The 25,578-nt window shown below is 39.2% G+C and overlaps 1 long non-coding RNA gene across 1 annotated transcript; it reads right to left on the bottom strand.

The window, feature by feature from the left end:
* Nucleotides 1-185: 185 nt before the first annotated feature.
* LOC135262398 (uncharacterized) lies at nucleotides 186-25,578 on the bottom strand. Its single transcript, XR_010332212.1, has 4 exons — nucleotides 25,190-25,578; nucleotides 20,476-20,548; nucleotides 1,047-1,195; nucleotides 186-882 (listed from the first exon to the last, which is right to left on the bottom strand). It is a non-coding gene; the product is annotated as an uncharacterized LOC135262398 (long non-coding RNA).

The following is a 25,578-nucleotide window of genomic DNA, read 5'->3' on the forward strand; positions in this document are numbered from 1 at the left end:
CAGCACTCTTTAATTGTAGGAATGTGCTTTGAGAAATATTTTTTAAAACTGACCTGTTAGTACTCAAAAGGGTATTTAATATAAATCACAATTTCAGTAGGTCTCAGAGTGTATTTGTCTTGATTAATGTCACTGTTTACAAGCCATCAGCAATATTCCTGTGACAGTGTTCCTGCAGATAAACACAGGTGAAATTGCATATTTCCCTGTTCCCTGCCTGGCATGAAGTACGTAAAAAAATCAATTTCTATTTAATTTAGGCCTCAACAAAAGATTCAGAAGCAACTTTATTTTTGATGTACATCGGAGAAGAAAGTTATTTATTAGTTCAATGAAGTGCAATTATTCTTAACCTCAGTCTCACCAAAGTTACATACATCAGTTGTAGAAACCTGTGCCAAATGCAAGCATAAAAGTCAAACTGTTTAGTAGAAAATCAGGCTGGTGGACAAAATTGATTATTTGACAATCCTGCTTAGTGATGTATGTCAAAGCACGCTATAAAGATTATTATGTTTGTTGACATTTGCTGACACAAACACAGTGCTCTGCCTGTACGGCTGGTAGCAATTTGCCTGTGTAGTTAGATTATACTGGAAAAAGTGTCCCTTATTATACACTGCTTCCACATTGCACACCTTCATATGGAGACAGATAAGGTGTATTCTGAGGTGGACAATCACAATGTGCCTGGTGATTCATGCTCCATTTCCCATGTGTCGATTGTATGACGCCACACCTGCATCGACCATCAGCCCCTTCCCACACAAAATAACTCCATTTCATGGGAGGCTGAAGCATACATTAGGCACCTTCCTTCTGGCACTTTCCTCCATCTTCACCCTACGCAGAGCTCACATCTGCTCCAGAGTACAGCTGAAGCTATAAAAAACAGCTTGAATTGAATGCATATTTGTATGAATGTACGTACGTACGTATGTATGTATGCATGTATGTGTGTATGTGTCTGTGGGCGAAAAACACCATGTAAATGAGAGGTCAGAGGAGAATGACTTGTTCAAACTCACAGAAAAGCCACAGCATACCTTGGACGGCATGGAGGTGCAGTGGTCAGCACAGAAGGAGGTTCCAGTTTCAAGTCCTGGCCAGCCACATCCTCTCAGAGCTTCATGGGTTTCCTCCGGGTACTCTGGTCTCCTCCCACACTCCAAAGACTTGCAGGCTTCAGGGCTGGCTTGCAGTAGAGATGTTAATGTCTGGTTAAATAAAGGTTTAAATATTGTGCAAATAACAGCTGTCTACTACAACAGTGATGTACAGAAGGGCATCTCTGAATGCACAATGTGTCAATCTTTGAAGCAGATGGGCTACAGCAGCAGAAGACCACGTCAAGTTGCACTCCTATCAGCTAAGAACATGAGGCTACAGTGGGCACGTTTTCACCAAAACTGAACAAATGAGGATTGGAAAAATGTCACCTGGTCTGACGATGGTAGGGTCAGAATTTGATATTAACAGCATGAATCCATGGACCCATCCTGCTTTGTGTCAACTGTGCAGGCTGATGATGGCGGTGTAACGGTATGGGGAATGTTTTCTTAGTGCACATTAGACCCCTTCATACCAATTGAGCATTATTTGAATTCCACAGCATACCTATGCATTGTTGCTGCACAAGTGCATCCCTTTATGGTCACAGTCTATCCTTTTTCAAATGGATACTTCCAGCAGGATAATTTGCCGTGTCACAAAGCGCACATCATCTCAAGCTGGATCTACAAACATGAACAGCAAGAACAGTCCAGTGTCTCAAATACATAGGGATATTATAGTAGGTTTGCAGTGCATAAGCCATTCATTACAAAGACAAATGCACATTGAGAGTTCAGTGGTGAAAACCATAAGCACTGGTCTACAGACATGTGGAAAAAAGTGATATAGTCAGATGAGTCATCCTTCACCATATTCTCAATAACACCAAATGACATAAAAACCTCCACAACTATGTACAATATCAAATCTTTCAATGTTCAGTATGTCCATCCTTTGCCGTTATTACAGCTTCCATTATTTTTGGGAGACTTGCTTTGAGCTTTTTGAAGAGATCTGTAGGAATATTTTTCCATGCTTCTTGAAAACACCTCTAAGGTACAGTCTTAGAAGTTGAATGCATTTTCTGCTTTGAATTTGCTACCAAACAAACGTTGTCCAGAGGACATTGCATGATATGTTAAGATTTGTTTTTATTTACTAGCAATTTATCAGCATTGATGCCTTAGATTAAAACCAAATCACCCACTGCAAATGTTATACAACTTGCACTAATCCTCCACCAAGTGTGACTGATGGTTGTAGACATGGTTCAGAGAGTCTATTGCTTCAGCAACATATATTTACTGGCTCCTCTTCCAAAAATCTCAAATTTAGACTCATCAGTCCATAAAACCTTCCTCCACATCTCAGACATCTAGTTTCACTGTACTAATGCGAATTTTCTTTTTTTTTTTGTTTTCATTTCTCAGTTGTGGCTTTTTTGACAGATACACATCTTTACAGACCCATAGCACTGGGTTGCCTTCTCACAGTGGAAAGATTGACAGAAGCACCTGTAGATTTCTTCAGATCTGAAGCAAGAGTGGAGCTATCTCTCAAAGACAGGATCATTATATACTGTCTTCGTGATGGTGATTGTTTTGGTGGTCTGCCAGTTCTTGCGCAGTTGTTAGGAGTCGCATTTTTGCTGTATCTTGCAATAATCTTTTGAGCTATAGTTTTGGAAACTCCTGGTTTTTCACTTATTTTCATTTGACTTCCTTATGAAGTTGAATTATCTTATATCTAATCCCATCAGAAGTATCTCCTTTAGCCATTTTAGATGTACATGACAAAAAAATCAGCAAGGCAGCTAAGGTGTGTTTGGGTTGTTGTTTGAATGTTAGAGTCACTTTTTAAGTCAAAGGGTTCTTCTAACGTTAGGTCATTGACACTTTTGGTAACAACTTTTCTTGGGAGGACACGGCTGTAACTTGTTTGTTAACTAGAAGGTTAGAAGACCTGAAGTGGTAGTATGGTGCAAAAATGTATTAGAATATGTCACACAGTGGACAAATGCTGATAAATTTGCTTATTATGTAGTGGTAATTTTCTATTAAATATACATTTTCTGCATTATTGTCTGACACTGAAATTGCACTGGCTGATTTGACATTGAATAAATGAAAGGGTGGTCTCTAAATTTTGCACAGTACTATATATATATGCAGATATTGTGTCTGAATCCTTTTGCAAAATTGATATGTTTCTTTCTGGATTCTGGATTCAAGTATCCAACTGTGCATGTGTAAGAGTGTGTGTATGTGTGTGCTAGGGCTGTCAAACGATGGATTGATATTCAAATGCTATCGATGTAAAAAAATGACTTCAGTTGAATACATTTATATGCAAAAACTGAGCGTTTTATTGGCTGTTTCTTCACCTGTGTGAAGAAAATAACTCATTTACGTGCTTGTTAAAATTGAAGACATTGGGTTATGGGTGGTTGCTACACAGTTACAGTACTTGACAGACATAGGACGTTCATTTCATCCCTGGTTCCTCAGTGCATTTGGCTTTTCCTCCACTGGGCATATAATGAATAGACAGAGATCAGGCGTTTCATCTATTTTTTGGCACATTCAGCACACTGAGGAAGGCTTAGGCCTAAACATTTGAGTATGTTGGGCCTTCACACATGGATGTAATAAAAACAATAGTTCAGTGTATTACTATGGGTAAGGAGCTGGTCTTGTAACCTAAAGGTCACAAGTTCAATTCCGTAGACATTGCCTTGAGCAGTACTATAACCTGCATTGCTCAGTAAAATACCAGCTGTAATGGATGCAGTGTAATCACTACGTAAAATGCTGTCTAAGTCACTCTGGATAAGAGCGTCTGTTAAAAGCCTGTAATGGAATGGAATGTAATAATATTCTAGTGAGTGCTGTCTGTTTCTCTCTTTCGTTTCTGGCGAATAACCTACAGGCCTGACCTCTCCAAAGGGTCCAAGAAAGTACTTTTCAGTATTTAATAGCACTCTACTGTACATTTTTGGCCCGTTTCTGGAAATTGTGTGCCTTAATTTTATTTAAACAAAAGGATTATAAAAGTGTACTGTATGTAGATCTTAAAAGCCATATTGAATGTTCATGTTAAAATTTTTTTCCCCAACTTCACTGTGGTCCTGTTTACATTCAAATGAAGTACCTTTGCTAGCTATGTCTCTCGTCACATTGGTTTGCTGTCCTGTGGACATGAAGTACAATAACGCAGCTCGAATGGTGGTCAAATTCTGACAAGTAATTCATATTTTTAAATTGTAATATATTTGAATATATTTGAACTTATGTGTTTTATTAGAAGGAATATTCAAAGCCATTTTGGCCAGTGTTGATAGCCATAATGTGTAATTGGTAAACGCTAATAATGAAAACCTACTAACACATGTTGAGATTCCTAAAACACTCTTGGAAGTGATGCTTCAGCAGGAAAGAATTGTCGCACTTCCATTCATCAAGCATGCCATTTTATTGCATTCAAAACTTGTTGGAAATTTCTGTAATTGTACTGTATATCCACAGGGAAAAAGAATAGGGCCAAGAGCATGCAGAAAATCACAAAAGGCACGGTAAGGGTTAAAATGCAGAACCTGATCACAGTGAAGTAATGCCTTTTGAGGCTAACCATCATTCAAATGCCACACGCCCCTCCGCCCACTTCCACAACTGCTAGGAACCATTTTGTAGAAAAGCAAAGATTATGAATTTAGACAATTTTTTACATTTGAAGAGATAGAGCAGCTCTCCAGGGTCTTATTCACTACTAATCATTAAAATGGAAAGAGACGTGGCCATTTGCCTCAGAGGACGCCCAAAGGGCACATTCTTGTCCTATTTTTTTTGCACTGGCTTGTGGAGCAATAATCAGCAACAACCATTCCAATAAAAAAACATAAATCACCAGAGTGGCCACATCAATCAAACACTGAGAGCAAATTATTCAATAAATACTCATAAATATCACGCGAGGGAGTGGCGGACGGGGGTCGGCTTGAGCTGCCGCGGTCTGAAGAGTTTCGATGCAAAAACGTCTGCCGTTCAATGTCATGTTAAACAGGCCACAAATCTCATAAGTGACCAGCTGACAACTGCACAGACACCGGGCTCCCATCCCGCTATTAAGAAAATGTTTGAATAGACCATACAAACATTCACAAACCCACACAGTATACAGAGAGCGTATTATGACCGTTGATTGATTATTTTACGCTTATACTGCTGGTTGTCCAAAATTCCACTTTGGTGTTTGCAAATTCAGTCCCTCTGTCAGAAATAACAAATGTGGGTGCGAGTGTGTGCATGGACAGTGGCATCCAGCTGAAAAGCCTTTTACCTTACCTTGCATTCATGCATCCCAGCATGCACTGCGGCACACAGCATGAATGGAAAAACTATTTTGTAACATTGAGTCCCACGCGGCCAGCACATAATTTATACAACCTGAGTGCTCCCCCTCTGACAGTGCTTTCTAGATTGATTCCTGGCAGTATTAGAAAGGAGCATTCCAGTAAAAGAGAAAGAACACAATTTGTTCTGTGGGGTTCATCTGGTATTTACTCAGAATATTCAACCATATCATTTATGGGAGGAACTAAACTTAACTCCTCCAGTTCATTATGAGTCCCCACTACATTACATTGCATTTATTTGGCAGATGCTTTTATCAAAAGAGACATACAATAAGCGCATACTGGAGGTCATTGTAACAACTACAAAACACAGGTCGAATAGGGTACAATACTCATTATGGAACATTATTATCCATGGCCAGGAACTACCAGACCAGTTGACACAGTAAGCACCAGCAAGGTCAGAAAGTTCGGGAAAGTCATACTAGAAAGAGGCGTGACAACGAGCTACAACATCAAGATAACGATGTAAGTGCAATATAAGTGCTGGATGGAGATACAAGTGTAACATCAAAGCGTTAGAGGAGCAAGATAGGATCCAAGTGATAAGAGCAATCCTAGATTGGGAGTGCCCTGCACAGTAGTGATAATTAGTCCAGGTACAATCTGAAGAGATGCGTCTTCAAACCACTGGCAGAAAATGGCCAGGGACTGAGTGGTTCGTGCAACAAGAAAGGCTATTCTCCCAGACCACTTGAACCAGTTCAGAACCCTGTGGTTTGTGTCTTCAGTCATCCTAAATCTGCCCAAGTCAAACCTCTCCTCATCCCCCTCAACCACAGATTGGCCCTCGTAGGCTGCTCCTCACAACAAGAGATACTATTAGCCCCTTAATTCACACTAAATTTGAAACCATGGAGCTTGCAATCATGGGAATTGCCAGCCCTAATGCTACAACCAATTCCTAAGACGATACAAGCTGTATGCTCAGCAACTTCTGGTCATCCCTCCCCCCTTGTGACTACACATCTCAACCCACATATTATCCTCATTTTTTCTTAAACTCCCCTATTGCTCAATATGCTAATTGCAGCATTCAGAAATGCAGAATCAAGCACCTTTGAAAACCAACTAAACACACACCTGCTACTTGCAAGAATTGTACTTGGCTAACAAGAATTTAGACCTATCTTATGCAGATCACCCAAAATATCTTCACTCTATCCTCACATGAATTTTGATAGTTTTGTTTTGCCTTTACATTCATTTTTCAGAGTAATTGCTTGGCACACTGTAATGACCATGACATATGGTAATTGTTATTTAATGGGTCATTGTTCGGCTCTGTATTCACTTAATTATGATGCAATTATGTTGCTCTTAAGGATAATTGTGAGACATGTTTTTAATGTTATGTTCTTCATTTAGAGCTGTTTTACAGCCTATGTCATGTAATCCTGGCTTTATGGATTCATGTCCCTGTTGTTCTTGTTGCTGCTGTGGTATCTATTTAATGTAGCATACCACATTAGCCTTGTAAGTAGCTCCACATAAGAGGATCTGCCAAATGAATAATGATAAATGGTAATAATACCCGCCAGCGCTATTCATTACAGCTAACGGAAACACAAAACCCCATCAAGAAAATGCAATTTTCCATGCTCACGAGTGGCACGTCTGCAAAAGACTCCCTTCATACGGCTCTTCAACAGTGCACTATTGTCCTCCACTAAGTCTAATCAATGCACTGTGGCTGTGGAATCAGAGGGGTGAAAAATTAGCCATAGTCTCAACCAGGCACGGTTACAGCCCCAAGGGCGTGGAAACTTTCGATCAGCCAAGAAATGTGCACCTTCTGCAATGTGTCCGTGGCTTAGAATGGAGGGAGAAGAAAAGTCTGTTTATTCACCAAGCTGTATGCCACTGAAAGGACTTTTGAGCCAAGTCTTATACCACTTCATGCTGAGCTTTGTTCTAAATGATGAAATCACCCCCGTGGTTACTTCAGAAAGCTCAGAGCACTCCAAAAATAAAGTCCTCCTGTTGGAATCACACTGCGAAGGCATACCAGTAGGCAAACTGTCACGTACATTCATTCTAAGTCACATTTTGACAGGCTGTTTCCATATCCCGATATTATTTTTCCATAGCCTGCGAATTGCGTTCACACGGGGTACATAAAACAGCAAAAAAAAAAAAATCACATATTTCCATTCTGCAAATTGGTGGCAGTTCAAGGAGTTTCGGCAGACTTTTCGAACAGCGTGCGGCTCCTTTTCATCAAATCTGTTACAGCACATGTGTGCTTAGCCTGTGGCCAGACAGACGGATCATTTATATTCGAAATTCCGGATTCGGAGAACGAACCGTCGCAGGAAACAGAGTGCCAAAAACAAGCTTAAGGATGCAGTGTAGCCATCTTGTTGGTTCACACCAGTACTGAGCGCTATAGTGTGTATTTTTGGAGGACACAGGTAGGTTCTGGGCACGTGCTGTAAAATTCCCCAGGGCATAGTGCTCTGTTGCAGTGTTTGGTGAAGCTCCACTATCACCACCCTACCCCCCGCCCTGCCACAGAGGAAAAGTGGATGATCAACTCACTCCAAACAAAAGCATCCCCTGTACCTCCGCTATGTGAAACAAATTTTATTACGCAGTCATTTATCATTATTGCAAAAGCCTTCCCATTATTTTCTAGACAAAGCTGCTTTATGAATATAATAATATTCTCCATTATCAATTATTACCACACTCAGGATTTAAATTATGCTGGTTCATTTATCTCTGAAATCAGCTTTTCTTTTTTTTCTTTTTTTCCATTTTTCCCTCTACAATGTGAATGAAATCTAAAATGTCCTTAATAATGATGTCCTCAAACCATTTCCTTAAACTGCTTTTAATTTCAGAATTGCTGATCGTGTCTGAGCTCAGTGGATCTTGGATAAATGGATTTCTGGTGCCCAGCTTTGTACCTAAGATGTACAGTTAGCTGGCCTTTGCAGGTGAAGGGTTGCACATTCATTGTCCTTTAGTACTGCCGTATCAATAGAAACTATGACTTTTTACAAATACAAACCATTTTGTTTTCCTTTTGTGTGTGTTTGAATTAGGTATTTGAATAATGTAATGACATTAATGAATGAAGAATTAATAAATAAGTAGAAAGTAAAATCATTTTGAAGATAATGATTGGCTGACATTAACATCACCTTAATTGTGGTCATTCCATAAAAATAAGCATTTTTTCTACAAAAAAGGGCATAATTATTATTATTTTATTATAATTTAGCGCATGAGGGAGAGAGAGAGGAGGTAGAGGCAGAGAGACTGAGTTGAGTGTTTTATCTGCTGTTCCTAGCAAAATGGCGCCCTCTGCTGACCACAGTCTCTGCTGTGATGTTGAGCAGAAGGTTGACTAATATTACAGGCCAAATGCATTCAACAAACCCTCTCCCTTAATTACTTCAGTGTGCGCAATGCATAAGAATTAAGCTGCCATTCATTTATGATTTCGATCACAGAGATTTAGAAATGAGGATAAGCAAAATAAAAACAAAAAAAAACCAATTTGCTGTAATGGGCTAAAACAGCTAGTTTAGACCATTCAATGTAATTGCTGTAATGTGACTGAAGGAAAAGTTCTCTCTGAATGGATAAGGTAGCATTTGTGTTAAACTTAAATATATTTGTACCAAAGATAATTGTTTAATATGTAATCCCTTTTGTTGTGAAAGTTTTAAAAATAAATATGCCTTTCAGATAAGTAATCACATGGATAAATGCAGAAATATATAACTGAGTCCATAAATTGTGAAATTATTTGATAAATAATACTCAACATAAAATATTTCATCAGATTCCTTTTTATAATATTGTTGTTAGTCAACACAAGTGGGCCTGAACCTATTCCTATGAACCTATTATAGTGATTGGCTAATCCTTTGCAATCAATTACTTTTCCTGCATTTGGCCATTGTTTTTTCAGCATGGCTACCTGCAAACTTGTGTGGAAAAGTTATGCTAGCTTTCAGGCAGCATAACATACCAACAACAACACTGAAGGTAAGCTATTCCAAAAAGGACCTGGGCCAGCTGAGCTAGAGTTAGCAGGCTACTGTTACAATCGTCTTTGAGGCTAAGATGAAGGCATACCATACAAATGCTCAAACATTGCCATCAAGTACCCTCAGCCACCAAATAACAGACTTTTTTCCCAGGCTTCAACTCTCTATTTATCAATCTGAATTTGCTGTGCTGTTGCTTTTATGCATGAGAAACCAATGATCTTGTCTGACCCTGACCCACTTGTGTTTACTCATTTATATATTCCATTGATATTGTTTATTCATATGATTATTTATATTATCATGGCATAGTTAATTTTGACAAAAAAGGGATTCCATAGTTTGACCTTTTCAGCAATCATTTTTGACACAATGAGCACAACAAGCACCCTTACAAGCAACAATCGCACCCCAAACATGAATTCCCCAAAGCAGCCCAGACCCCCCTTCCCAGTTTCCCCACTCAATAATAACCAGCCCAAATGGCCCTCACCAACTCGACCAATTCCCATACAGAGGAAAAAGGGCATCCTTTCAAATAGATAGGTGGGGACTCAGCCAAAAAAACTGTCAACAAGATTATATCTGTATGGAATTTTGCAAAGTCAAAGATTATGTGCCACCTGCATTGAGATGGCATCTGAAATTTATTCACAGTTCCAAATGACACTGAATGCCACATTCAGCAAACCCGAGAAACCAAAGGACCGATATATATTATGAGAGGATTTATTTATAATAAATAATATTTAATATTTGAGAGGATTCAAGAGGATTCATATTTGCAGTTATGGGGACGCAACCAGTCTAAATGTTTCAGTGATATTTAGACTCGTTGTGTCCCCATGAACATTTCACATTTAACAGTAAGGCCAGAATCCATAGAAAAGGCTGGTTTCCATTCTGTGAGGCCGGAATCCATAGAAAACATTAGAATCCATGATGAATGTGATGTCGCCAAAGCAGAATGGCAAAGGGGAGTTTTGTCCAGGTGCAAAGCTTTGCAGGAATCAGTTAAAATCAAGTGTGAGATCTTCATGCAATCTGTGCAGTACATGTACAAAACTTCAGCAGTTAAAAAACCAAGTTTTTCCTTTCCCTGCACAAAAATAATACTGTAGACCATCTTGCCCCAGTCTCCTGTTTAACAGATCCCAAGAACTGTGCCATACAATGCACTTCAGAATTACTCATACCCTTGATATAGATGAGCATAGAAGGCTGTGTAAAAAGCAATACAGGTAATGAGTTATATTTTATGCTCAATTACATTCTTTTATACCATTGTAATTGCTCAGAGATGTGACACAATTATTCACACCTTTAATAACTATTTAAAACATGCTACTTTTAAAAGATAATCTCCATCACAGGGAACTGTAGTGTGGCCTCTCGTGTCTTTCTGTTTCACAGGGTATTAAAATGATATATCACATCATGTCAAATTCATGCATCATCCATCACTATGGTAAAAGGCCAAGAACTCTCAGGAAAAACAAGGAAAAAGGTGTCAACACAAATTAGGAGATGGTTATATGCAAACAAATAATTATAAAAAAGTAAAGATACCACTTTTTACCATTAGGCCTCCAGGCACATGTCGTAAAAGGCAAAAATTAATCCAAGAACCACAGTTGGAGATTTACAAAACGTCTTACACAATCTCTAACCCTGGATTAAATCACATACACTTTGGCAGTTTAAGGGCATATGAAATTCAATCAAAGCGGAATTAAGTTGTTTCAGATTTACTCAAATAAAACCTAAAGCTGTTTTATGACGAAATAAATAAAGATCGTTTAATTTTGTTTTCCGGACTGGAGGTGGGTGCGTTTTGTTTTAAAGAGTATTTGAACATGGCCTTTGCAAAAAATCTGCTTCACAATTTTCACTGTTTAAATGAAATTGAGAAAATATAATCAGGTCAATATGCTGTCCCCTTGCACTGGACGGCTGAACGTGTTCGTTGCTGCATTATGCATTATTATTGCGTTACAAGCCAAGGATATATTTCATTGATCTAAAACAAAATCTAAAACTAAATCCGGCATACTGCCGGAAAACTAATGTTAACATCACACGGTTTCCTAATTTATTATGCTTCAGACATCTCACAGCTTGCTTTTAGCCTACAGTTTTATTCTATAAAAATGTCCATGAACATGCAGCAGAGTTCAGTCGCTGCGCACGTCAGAAACCGCCACAGAAGGTGACCAACGTCAAACCCCTGCAGCCAGAACAAGAGCGTGATTAGATCTGTAACAGGAGTCTTTGTTCTTGCTTGGCAAGCCAATTAAATTTCTTTCTGTGCCATGCCAGCACTCCTGCCCCAGCTACACATGAATCATTAAAACTGGTTTACAAAAAAATCTCTCCTCTGTATTTTATCCTTTTTGGGTTGAAAACTTCAGCTAAAATTTCCATTTGTTTTTAAAAAAAATTCTTTTTTTTACCTTGTGTCATTGATCAGCTCATTCTCTATTTCTCCCACCAGTCCATTTCACATAAGCTCAGTTCAAAACTGCTGAGGGGCTTAAGTGGAAAAAAGTTGGACCACAAACAAGTTATTATTATGGCCGAAAGATTAGTAAACAATACAGAGCATCAAAATGTGTCCACAGGGCCAAGAGAAAGCAATTAAGGTAGAAAGGGAACTGGCTTTGAAAATAAGGATTTACCATTGAGCTCCAAAACCTGCATGTGAAATAGCAACTACACTACAGCAGCCTTCCAGTGTAGCACTAGATATTATGTCATAACTTAGTCCTGTCTGCTTTAAAAAACTAAAAAATTAAAAATAAACATCTCAGGCAGATTTGCTGTAAATCACAATTATTTGAAATAGCTAAGATTCACAGTAAACTTTGTAACGTCAACCATGCTACCTCACTTATTTCCTGATTATTTACATTTACCTTGCAGCAATTAGTGGAGAAGCTTGCACAGGTCATATGGTATCATTGCTGTAGCTGTTTCCTGAGCTGAAAGAAAACCATTTGATCAAACAGACTATCAATATGAACTAGCCTACAGATGGAAGTTTGAGATGGGGAGATAAGTGGACACTCACTTTTGGGGATTTCTTGAAAGGTTGTGAATAGTGACAATTCAAAAAGTAGCTAAAGGACAGAAAAGTGATGACAGCAACAGTTTGATTCATCACTGCATTATTACATAAAGCATCTTGCCTTTTAGGTTTAATTATCCCTCGAGCAGACATTATAGATACAAACTCTCATTCAGATTTTTTTGTCACCACTTCCTACTACTGCTACATAAAAAAAACATGCAAACACACACACACACACACACAACACACGTGCGGCAGTGTAGCACACTGAGTAAGGAACTGGGCTTGCAATCAAAAGGTCATAGGTTTGATTCCTGGGTAGGACACTGCCGTTGTACCCTTGAGCAAGATACTTAACCTGAATTGCTTCAGTACATACCCAGCTGTATAAATAGATACAATGTAAAATGCTATGTAAAAGTTGTGTAAGTCGCTCTGGATAAGAGCGTCTGCTAAATGCCTGTAATGTAATGTAACATGCGCATATATGTTCAACTGAAATGTGTTGTGATTTCAGAGATGCCCTTCTGCACGCCACTATTTTAAGATATTATTTGAGCATTTGAAGCTTTTCTGTGAGTTTGAACAAAACAGGTCTCTGACCTCTTCCATTAGCAAAGTGTTTTCACCTAATAACTGCCGCAAAACTGGATTCTCTTTGTTTATTGCAACATTCTCTGTAAACTCAAGAGACTGCAGTGCGCGAAAGTCCAAGGGTGGAGGGCAGCTGTTTCTGAGATGCAGGAACCACCAAATCTGGCACCAACAGTCATGTCACAGTCAAAGATGCTTAGATCATGTGTCTTGTCTATGTTTGGTTAAACAACAACTAAACCTCTTCACCTTATCTGCATGCTTTATATGTTGATTTGCAGCCATATGATTGGCTGTTTGGAGGAGCTGGCTATTTGCTTTAAAGAGCAGCTGTACCAACTAAAGTGGCCACTGAATGTATTTACTCCAGCTTACAAATGACTGCAATAAAACTTATAGCTTATTGTGGATGAATATCATCTATAAAACGTATCTTGTAGCTGAAGCCCATTGATGTCACATGGTGTTTTTAGGATGTTCATTCAATAACAGGGTTTCATAACCAACTTTTTCCACTTTTCTATGGAAACATCTAGCAATTTCTTGGAAGCAAATGGCAGTGCCTGTATTGTGCAGTTTGCCATATATTTCTTATTAACCTTTATGGTTTGAGGAGGCTATATGATTTCCATGAAATGTTAAATTAGTTGGGAAACAAGCAGCAATTTGGTCATCTGCTTAGCTAAATGCTAAGCAGATGGCCAAATAGGTACTTTGGGTACCAATCTGGCCAATTATCCTGTGAAAAACTACGTCCTGAGCATAGTATCTCTAATTCATACAAGGTCTTTACCACAAGAAGTGTAACAATCTATTCTTTATTTTAAATGATATGATAAAGCTCTGAGCAGACAAGCAAGAGCTTTGGCCTTCATCATGAGTTGCCCCAAAGTCAAGTTCAAATGACTGTACTGGATTCCATTACCTTGTGGAATAGCCTTTGGGATCTCCTCTTCCATCCACCGATTAGTTTTCCACAACTACTATGGGTGTTCGGTGAAGATAGGACCGATGTCTGTTTTTCCACACAACTCCCTCTCCATTCAAAAACAAACAACAGGAGAGGGAATGCTGCAATTGCTGCAATCCTGAAAGTAAAGACAGATGAAGAACGAAAGAGGGAAATGTACAGAGAGCACTAGGGCCCACCCACAGCTGGGGACCGGCATTCCCGTCTGGCCATTTTGGAGGATTGCGTCTAACAGGGACTTTAAGGGGGTCAGAGTATATATTTCTGCAGTGCCCTGCTGGGCTCATCTTGCTCTGTCCACAGGGAGTCCACTCAGGCAGCACAGTAAAAATGAGCCACAACCGTATAATCGGCTTTCACAGAAAAGTTACAAGGAAGAGGCTTTTCATATTGTGTCAACAACGGGACAAATCTGAATGCTGAAATGTGACATCATTGACGTAGTGACATAAATTTTTTATCTCAGAGACATCAGCATCTTCCTAAATTCCATTTTTTAAATTATTTTGTTTTGTTTTGTCTTTACAAGTGAATGCACAGATGCCAAACACTAGATAGGAATGTGGTTTTACTTTTAGAAAGTTTCGTGAAATTAAAGCAATCACTGAAAGATTCTCTGACTCACTTTCTGCAGTGCAAGAAGATTTTGTAAATAAATCTAAAAATAAATAAATAAATATATAAATCGCACAGGCACACAATGATATTGTTTCCTATCGCCATTCTTACCAAAACTGGGTAAGAATTTGAGCAAGAAATGACAGGTCAGTTTTTAGGGTAGGATTCCCCTTTCATCTTTATCTTTGGTTGCCATTACCAGGGCAGAGGAAAATGTGCTATTTTTCCCCCCACATATGTAGGATTTTCCATGACTATTCATCCTCCATTAATCAAATAACTCACAGGTTCCATATTGGGAATCAAGAACAGCTTATTACATATAACATTGCCTGTTCTGCTATTACTCATGGAGACTGCTGTCATCTTTCTCTTTATATAAGCTACAACTTCCATCGTTCCTCTTAAGTGTCCAAAGTGTGCTATTTCCCCAGTCAAGAGCTCTACATCAAGCTCGTTTTGATCTATTCTTAATTTCCAGATTAATCTGCCAAGTATAATCTGTACAGAGCAGATAGTCCAATCCTTTGAATAGCTAGACACAGCTGTAGTGGATAATATGCATGGGAATGTGGGAGATTTATTTGACACAGTTTTCTAATCCACAGTGCACAGCCTAGAAGAGGGTAAGTGGATTGTTTTAGCCAATCAATGACAGTGATGAATCATTGCTGCTGAAACACACAGCAGACTCTACAGCCTTCCAGGACTGGATTCTGACACCTGTGATCTAGACTATTAAATGCACATCGCAGGAGCAACAAGAACAGCAACACTTTTGGCACAAAACAGCACTGCAAATGAGTAGACTATCAAGCTCAACAATCATGCCAAGCCAACAGCAGCAACTATTTTATAGTACACTGGAGGACTGAAAACCATACGCATGGATTATAAACTCTTTTTCAGGGGTGCTGAATCCCCGATAATGGACAGGAGAGACAACACATCAACATTATAATTCATAATCTCAGATGTAATGCGTTTAAGATACACACATTTTCAGCATAAGACTTCCTCGGCATGCTAACAAACACAAAGGGCTGTTTAAACGCAAAAGACAATGTAAATATTATATTGTATTTTGGATAGCATTACACGCAGGTGCTTTTAATTAGCGCTGTTTATTTATTTCCTATAATGGTAAATAGAATCCTCTTCATGTAATTGCCCGATTCTTGATTTATTCCGCTACTTTGCCTTCTGTATGTCACAACTAGCCAATGATAATTGACTTTTAAAACCTTTTCTGCTGTACTAGCATACTTCGCTTTTCCCTTTGACAATGACAACTTATTGTCAATAATCTATAGGGTGGGCTTTGAGAATAATTCGTTTGATGGTAAATAAAAGATAATGAAAAGAAACTTAGCGGACATAGGTTAATGTGTTTTTGGAGCAGTTCGCCTGTGCTCGCTCCATTGGTAGGTGACCAATATCATCCCTGCGAATGGAAAATACACACAGTATATGGTGAATGTGCAGTTCTTTGATTGTATGGCATAATATCGTATATAATACTGTTGTAATGTATTTGTTGTATTGTGTGAAGCACTTTGTGTTACATTTAACTTGTATGAAAAGTGCTATACAAATAAAGTCTGATTGATTGATTGATCAATTGAGACTGAAATTCAGCATTGTCAGCATTCTGCTGAGAAATCACATTTGAAATCTGAGGGTATATGAAAGGACTCTAAATCGAAATTGAGGTTTTTAAAAAGGATAACAGGGGTTCAATTACAAAAGATTTTTCAGATTACATTCTGTCAGCAGAATAAGGGTACGTAATTGCAAATAAATTTCAGGCAAAATGCCCCACCCAGAATTCAAACATGCAGCCCCCTGGTTACAAGTCCAACTCCCTAACCACTATTGGGTGCAACATATTTCAAATGCTTAAAACTGTTTACAACAATCTAGGGACTTGAAACGGACTGGGTATGAAGAGGGCACTACCACGTTGTACCATGTCGACGCAGTTGCAGATATCTCAAAAAACAAGGAAATTACAGGCATTTGAAATTTTGGCGGTAAGCTAATGCTAATGCTAATATAATTCAAATTTTAAGTGCTTATAACTTTTTAAAACAATGATCTAGGGACTTGAAACGGACTGGGCATGAAGAGAACACTACCATATTGTACAATGTATGTCGGCACAGTTGCAGATATCTCAAAAAATGGAGCATCGCATAGTTCTGGCAGGCCACGAGAGTCAAGCGCTCCGGCTGAATCAGCTGATGGCTCAGCTGAGTGATGTTCGCCTATCACAGTACATTCACTAACAGGGCGGTCTACTTAAACAGCCTCCCTCTACTCATTCGGCTGCTCCTCCTGCATGCAAGCGCTGCACGTTGCTTCGTAAATCCCCTCCACCAACCCAGCTCCATCCCCATGCGTTAAGAATTTGCATTTCTCCATTCCTATGTGTTAAGAATTTGTATTGCTCCATCCCTATGTGTTAAGAAATTGCATTGCTCCATCCCTATGTGTTAAGAACTTGCTTTTCTGCTGGATCTGTTCTGTGTGTACCCCTCTAGGGGGGTTTGGCTGCTGGCCTCTCGGCCTTATCCACGCGGGCTGCGTGGTTGGCGGGAGAGCTCCAGAACAGAGCCATACCGCCAAACATAACTGTATTGCCTTTATTGTCAATAAAGTTCTACTTTGATGACAGTGGTCCTGACAGAAACAAGGAAATTACAGGAATTTGAAATTTTGGCGGGAAGCTAATGCTAATATAACGCTTTAAAACTCATCTTCTCATGAGCGCTTTACCTGATTCCGTCACCATCGCACATGTGTATTCTTGGGTATTCTTTCCATCAAGGGTGATAAGGAAAAGTCGTTTGGCTAAAAATTGCGTGATTTGTGGCGTGCCAAAGTTAGCACTTTATACTAATGCACATTCATATTTCGAAGTAATGTTTCTCATGAACCGGAAGTTGGATCGTCTCACGCACGGGTATGTAGATCGTCCAGAATTTTGAAATCTATGCCGCTTGGACTCTGTTCTCCTTCGACTTGTATTTACCTGGATTGGACATGTTTGTAGGGCCCTGCATTGCTGCTTGCAGCTACATTTTGTTTTGGTTTTTTTTACCACTTATGTTTATCTTATTCTATATTTTGTTTTTATTTGTACTAGACTGTTATCTAATCTATACAATAACTACTTTTTCTGAGTCCATAATGCATGCTATATGTGATTTTAAAAATCACAGGTTGCTTTTTTGGTTTATGTGGGCCTGGTCACAATGCCATACACATCATATAATAATAATAATAATAATAATAATAATATCTTGGTTCAACAATAAAAGGCCAAAAGCTTGCATCATATTTTTCTATTCTTCTCAATTAGCTCTATCTAAGAACAGAATGCCGGCCAGCAGAAATCATCAGATTTGGTGTCCCACTCTAGTCTTCATAGAGGATGCAACAAGCTGAAACAAATGTGCTGTGATTATCCCACAGTCCCTTTCCTCCGCTTATAGCCATTTCAAAGCACCTGTCGGCAGCTCAGCACAATGAAATCTTACGTCTCCCCCAGATTTCTGCCATTAATTCCAGATTAGCAAAGTGGCCAAGACGGATACCCAGGATTCATCCCAAAAGCTTACGGGAACTTTGAACACAAAGCCAAATGCCGTTCAAACAGAGTGGGGCTGGGAGGTGAATTGTGGGGATGAATAGCGGGTGAAAGGTCCTGGTGACTTCAGACAAAAACAGCAGGTCTTCTGTTAGGGGACAGCACTAACAAGAGGAGTCATGGCTATAATGGGACCCTCCCCCATGAAAGAGGCTAAATGTTATCCTCTGGGGAAAGCAGCGAAAACATCTTTCTCAACTCAGGTTGGTTGTGAATCAGTTTCTATTTTTAATGGCAATGCTTGTTTCCATTTTCTATTATGTAGCCTAGTTATATAACAGTTTTGTTAGTTTGTTGTGTGAAGTGAATTCTAAGTGCACATACTATGCTTAACTGAGCACAGTAACTGAGGCCAGATTGTGTTTCTAACATGTGCAGTGTGTACTGCAGTAGTTCTCAAACTCGCTCCTAGGGTACCACTGTGTATGCTGGTTTTTCAGAATTTTAAGCTTTAACACGTTAATTTAACAAAAATGTACATTTTTCTTAATTATGTTTTTCACATTTAGAGGGATTATTTACCCTCTGAAGCCAAATTATGTCAGATATAGGTGAAAGTGTGGACACATGGCCCCTAAAACTAATTTGGAAGATAATGAAGAATTTGAAGACAAAGCAAATGATAATGCGCCAAACCTGCATTGTGTGAACCAATTTAAGGTAAACATTAGGCAAGAACTTGAACATGTGTTTAACAACCTTCACTTAGCAAGAGATTGTTTGGAACAAAAATCAGCACACAGAGGGGTCCCCCAGGACCAAACCTGGGAGCCACTGTGTTCAGTCATGTCTGATCTTGCACTTTTTGTTATGTTCCACCAGAGGTCAGTGTTGTCCTCAGATTGTTTCATATCGGAATCAATGTTTTGTATGTCTATCTACAGGTTGCTGATCTTGCCCATAAAATAGTTTGTATATTTGTGTAAGTTTACATTTACACACTTGTGAAAAACAGAATATGAGAGTCTGGTGTATGTCCTAATGCTCCTGTATACTCTAACCCCAAACAGAATTAACCATTTCAGTCCTTCTACTTCTTGTGGTCCTTATAGTACATTACTATACCTGGCATACAACCAGTATTAAAAATATGTAGAACTGTACAGACCACGCTGCATTTTTTGGGGTGAAATATTGCTGTTAACTATCATTATTTTACATCAATTTGCAAATTAGCACTACATAAATGTTCCTCTTAGGAGTCATGGTAGATACCATATATGCTATGATTATAAGATAATGCTGATTTACTGGCATTTTTGCATTGTGTGTGTGTGTGTGTGTGTGTGTGTGTGCATGCGCCCGTGCGTGCGTGCATGTGTGTGTTTAGATTGCTGTGCATTTTGCCGTTTATCTTATATAGATATATCACTTGCTTTTCCACATACTGTATATGTCCTTCTCTGTGATATGTACTTTTAATGCACAGTTAAATGATGTCATGCCAGATCACTCTAAAAAGCATCTTAACAAATAAATATGTTACAAATTCATACTTTAGTTTTACAGGCTTTTCAGAAATAGGATTATCAGCTTTTAAGAATTACCCTTTCGGCCACTGGAGGGAGCTACTGTCACAGGTTTGACAGATTCACCTGACTGGTGATGTATTGGCTGCTCTTTGGAACACAATGGAATGGTTTTATTCTAGTGAAATCGCTTGGCTTTCAGTTTGTGTAACAGGTGTAAGGAAGTTGTGCTTTTAGTTGTACATTATTCATACAATATTTTTTTTCTGTTTTTGTAGCATGAAACAAGTATTAGAAAAATGTTATGGCAACATTAACATTTAAAAAAAAATTTTTTATTTAAAGTATTATAGAAAAGCCACTTTCTGGTTTTCTGTTTTGATTAAGCTGTCAGCAGAATTTTGCCAGCAGAATTCAAGAAATAATGTTTTATTCCAGATTTACATGGCCTTCCAGCCTGACAATAGTTTGAAATGCATTTGGAGGAATAGTACAGTATAGTTGATGATGTACTAATTATTTTCATCAGTTACCAGGCGATTCTGTATCACTGTAGTGCTAATGATATAATAAAGATATGCAGTACACTTGATGATGCAATAATCTTATGCTGGTGTACATAATTTGTACTTACTGCCATGCCAGCGTGCCAGGTAATATGATGGATTCCTGTCAATTGGCCCAGGTTGCTGCAGGATGTATTAGAGCTGCATTAGAGGGAAAATACTGAAGGTTAGCTCGATACTGAATGTTTGTTTTGTGATTGATTCTGTGTTGCGACATAAACCAAGAGGTACAATCACATGGTCATCATTACAGTTATATGCCTAAATAAAGGGCATGCGAACAAACTACATTAGTATGCTATGGTTGTTTAAAAATATAGGGACAGAACTGCGGGAAAGTGTTGATTTACAGTTTGACAAACACTTTGTAATGATTCGTGACAAAAAAAGAAATGAATGAATTACAAAGCAAGACTGGGTTTGACAAGTGAATTTGGATGGTTGCTGAACTTACTGAAAAAAATATGAATATGAATAAATAAACAGACACTGAAAGACGTGTGGGACAGTGTAGAGTGCGGTTGACTCAGGCCACATATGAATCGCTGCATGCGGGTGGGGGTTCGAGTGCCCTGCCATAGTGCTTAATGTGTTGCGATCCGTATTCTGTCTGTTACCTTCTTTTCCCCCCTGTCTGAATAGAGTGAAAGTGAATAAATAAATATGGCGGCAGGACAGACTCCTTTAAAAAAGTTATCCATCACCTTCCCAGAAGCACAAATTAATCGTCACAGAGATCAACTCAGGTGAAATTGCAGAGGTTGCAACCTCCGTCCTCAGTGGTAGTAATGGATATGCCTGCAACATATCTTTATTATTATTATTATTATTATTATTATTATTATTATTATTGTAGAAGTGGCTTTATGGAACTATTTAAGTCATTAACTGACATGCACAATTTAAGTGTTGAACTTTTTAAAAAATCTTTATTTTATTTTTTTTTTTGTTTAAATAAATTACATGGATCCTTTGTTCCAAAGCCTAATTTGCTAAAATTGCTGTACATTTAATTTTCATGTTGCGAGACACAAAGCTACTTAGTATACAATCAGCGCAATCAGCAAACAACATATATTTTAGTTTGTCACTTGCAGCTGTTTGGTTTTTAAGTGATCACAACCACTGTTTAATGAATTCATAAAAACATGATTTTGTAACTTTTCCACAGAGCAAGGCAGTGGGGCCTAAGCCCCGTGTAAGCATTACATTAGCACATGGTTGAGGAGTATTTCAGCTGAGCTTCAAAGCGGTATTTCAGTTTTCATACTTCAGTGTCAATAGCAGTGAACAAAGGAATAAGGTTAAGATTTTGTGGAATTTTATCATTTAGGATAAAACCAGTAAATGCATTAAAAAATTCACATTCAGCAGGTGCATTTCAATGTGCAAACTTCTGGCAAGATTTTTGAGAGGGAGCAAGAATGAAACTCACAATTGCTTTTATACTGTGGCCAATTGAATAATTTATCTCACTGGAATACAATTATCCCATTACTAACCTAATGGAGGCAAAATTCTCGCCCCATGACTAACTCATGGAACATCTCCTGAGGAGTGCTGCAAAACATAGCAAACCATTCTCGAATTCCTGTTCAAAAGATAAGATGAAACATTTGAGACGTAAAAGCAATCCCCCCAGTCTGCCCCCACGCTGATGCCCAGGAGGGTCTGCAGCTTTTGGGCTGATGGTGCAGTCAGGGGAGGCAAGACCTCTCTTCCCTGTTCTGTCCGATTTCACACGGCTTGGTCCTCTCAAATGGGACAAGCAAGCGTAACTCAAATCATTTCACGCAAAGTGGATGCAGGTTCTCAAAGTCAGCTCGACCACAACATAGTCATTATGCTAAAGGCAGACAGGAGTGTCACAGAGGAACAAGCTGGTTATACTAACATTATATTAACAGCCTACAATGGAGTACCGATCTTTAAAACCCAATACATCTTTAAAAGAGACAGTTTTATAATAATTCAATTATAAGCATATTGAACATGTGTATAACAAAGCCACTGTGCTGCAAACAAAAATAAAATCCAATCTGTACTGCTGTGAAGAGCTGACAACAAAATAAGTACTGGCATGCTTGAGATGTCTCTGTGACAGTGGGAAAGGCAGGGCTGCTGGATGGTTCATTCAGATAAGGCACCATGCTGTGGTGCATGGATGAGCCCCGCAATCTTGGATCGAATCCCTATTGCGACCCTCGCTGGTCAGGCAGGCGCCCGTGAACTGCATGCCAAAGATGAATATGAGATGTTCTTCCATGCAAACTTGGCTGTGGACTGAGTTGCGAAACCAAGTAGGCTGGTTTTGGAGGATATTTTTATTTTAAAAAACTGTATTTTGTATTTCTAAAAATATATTTTTAAAACATTTGGAAAGACTCATTGTGTGACTGAAAATAACTGCGCTGTGTGTTTTCCAGTGACCGTGATTCGTATAGAAACTGAACGGTTTGGGCGGCGAAATGACACATGATCATTTCTGATCACCACTCTATGCTGAAATGGTAATATATTGATGTGGACAGAAAGAGAAATTCAAGTTGGTCATCAACAAGCAGCACTTAATGCCGAGAACCTGAATTGGACTGAGAGGATGGTGGGGGGTTGGGTCTGTGTTGGGGGTGGGGGGGGGGGGGGGGGTCAGGGCAGACATACATTAGTGGGAGGGTTCCTTTCTAAGAGCACTTAACTGGCTAAGGATTCAAAGAAGGTAGGGGTGAGTCGGACAAAGAAAGGCCAAGGTAAAAAAAACTAAATTAATAAGCTTGTGTTTCTGCTATTTTAAAAACCACGTAGCAGGCTACTTTCATGCAGAGAGGAATCGCATTATATTGAAATAATCCACGTCCAACAGGGCCCATATGGTTCTGCCATTTTACAGAACAGATTGCTGCAGGGAAGACCGAGCACTAATCCCCGTGTGTTTTTTCTTTTTTGTTTTTTTTTTAATCGCACACCAAGCCCAGACCTCTTAGCAGGAACGCGCTGTATCCTGATGGGTCCGCATCTCCTCTGGCCGCCAAAAAAAAAGTCCCGCCGATGACTGGCATCTCCGCTGAGCCCCACGTGACCGCCGCACTTATTGATTCCCCTCCAATGCCTAATTCTATTAATCAGGGCAATTTCCCAGTGGGCAGTGGTTTATTTCTGTCATCAAATGCCTGATGAAATCTTTAGACACCACGTATTAAGGCCAATCACAACAAATAGCTGATAGTGTTAACATGTCACAAGCTGCGAGGAGGCTGCAGTCCCCTCTAATTTGAAAGCAAGTGAAGTGATAATGCAACGAGTCGTCCTTTTGTGTGCGCGCGCATTAATGCCTCTGCCTGAGACCGCAATCGACGCCAAATCGACTCTTTCTAATGGTGTGGGAAGGAGATGAAATTGGGGTTATGTTGAAAATAAAGAGGATTGACTGGCAAACTATAGAGTGACAGCGGCCTTTAATCCATTATTGTTCTTGATGGGGAAGCTTAATGCAGCTTCATTGTAAATTGCATCTGCATTTTATTCATCCCTCGATCCCTCCTTCAGCCTTTCTCCCTATGCACCCGCTGTTACTTTGAGAGCGGTTCAGCATTAGGTGTAGTAGCCTATCTTAACGGGTTTTCTTATTGATTTGGTTTTCCTCACATGATCTTTCGTGTATGTGTTGTTAAATGCCTTCTGTTTATTTAAATTTACGCAAACTATCACTGGACAAGGGTTAAATCGGCATGGCCCTACTGTAAACCTACCGATTTAAAGAATCGTGCGTAATCACTTAGTGACAGCGGAAGACATGATGTGTATAAAATATGGGCAATTACGTGGTTTTAGCACACATAACATCAACTTCCGATATTTTCAGAACAGGCATGTCAGTCAAAAGTAGTCAAACGAGGCATTCCTGCCTACAAATAATTTTCACACAACTGATTCATCACATTTTTACCAAGGTGAAAAACTTTTGATTGTTAATCAAAGTTAGCTGCTGTTAACTTTGATCAACACATTGGTGACATTCTCCTTTCATTTAATCTAATTTAAGAGCATGAGCGAACAGCAAAGTTGATGCCAAGCAATGCGGTATGCCGACAGCTTAACTGAACAGCCTCACTGCTAACTCTAGTGTCAACCGTCTTCCGTCATAGCCTAGACTACTTATTTAAGATCCTTCTCAATCCAAAATGTTTTCTGTGTCACGACTACCATCCATATTGATTTGGCCGCCCAAAAGATTCAGTTTCTATATAGTTGTTTTGTTTCGTTTTTTAAAGATGTTATTCATGATCATTCTTGCTTCTCCATATACACAGATGATTTGCAATAAAATTCCCTTAGGTGAGTCCATCTGCCCAACGGTATTCCAATATCACGGCAATTAGAATCGGAAATAGAAAGACGTCTTCCCCCGTACACTGCACTATGAGTTCCAATCAAGCGGCTAGATGGATGGCAAGGAAACGATTTATTACTACATTAAGAAATGTATGGCTTATGTTGGTTTGGGTGTATGTTATTTGTAGCTCGGCCTCTGATTTTCAATGCATACCCTATTCCCCGTCTGCCTGGCAAGAGCTACCGCAGTAATAACCACTTGCTTATACATCACAACAAATCACAGAAAACCCGAGAATAAAAACAATCAAACAAGAACCGGCTTTGCGCTTCATTGCTATGCATATGCTGAGTGTTCCAACTACCTTCTTGGTACTGGGGGACATTCGAAATGATCAAATAAAGGAAGAAAGAACGAAATATGCACGGGTCGTGCTCCTAATTTCAACGTACACAGTTCTGCATTTGGGGGAAAATCTGCTCGCATTTCGCAGAGTTTCTCCGCCACAGATCCGCGCTGTGTGAAGGCAACAGCTGTTCATTTTGTGTTGCCTCCACCTCTGTTGACCCCATTTTCCTCGGCACGGTGACAAAGATGGAGGAGAAATTAGTTTTATTACTTGCTCCTGCCGCAGTCCGTCTCTCTGTGATTCCGCCCATATTCTGTCCATTACGATGCCCCTCTCTCTGATTAGCTTCCACACACTCGCTAACATGCCAAACCACTGCTTCACTTAGGCTCCGAAAGCACCAGACTGCAATGGGGGAAAATAAAGACTTCTCCATTACAGAGCGTCCTCGCGCAGCACCGGCTTTTATTATTTTATTTTTTAAAATTTGGA

This window comes from Anguilla rostrata, chromosome 9 (genome assembly GCF_018555375.3).
Source record: "Anguilla rostrata isolate EN2019 chromosome 9, ASM1855537v3, whole genome shotgun sequence".
Classification (NCBI taxonomy): domain Eukaryota; kingdom Metazoa; phylum Chordata; class Actinopteri; order Anguilliformes; family Anguillidae; genus Anguilla; species Anguilla rostrata.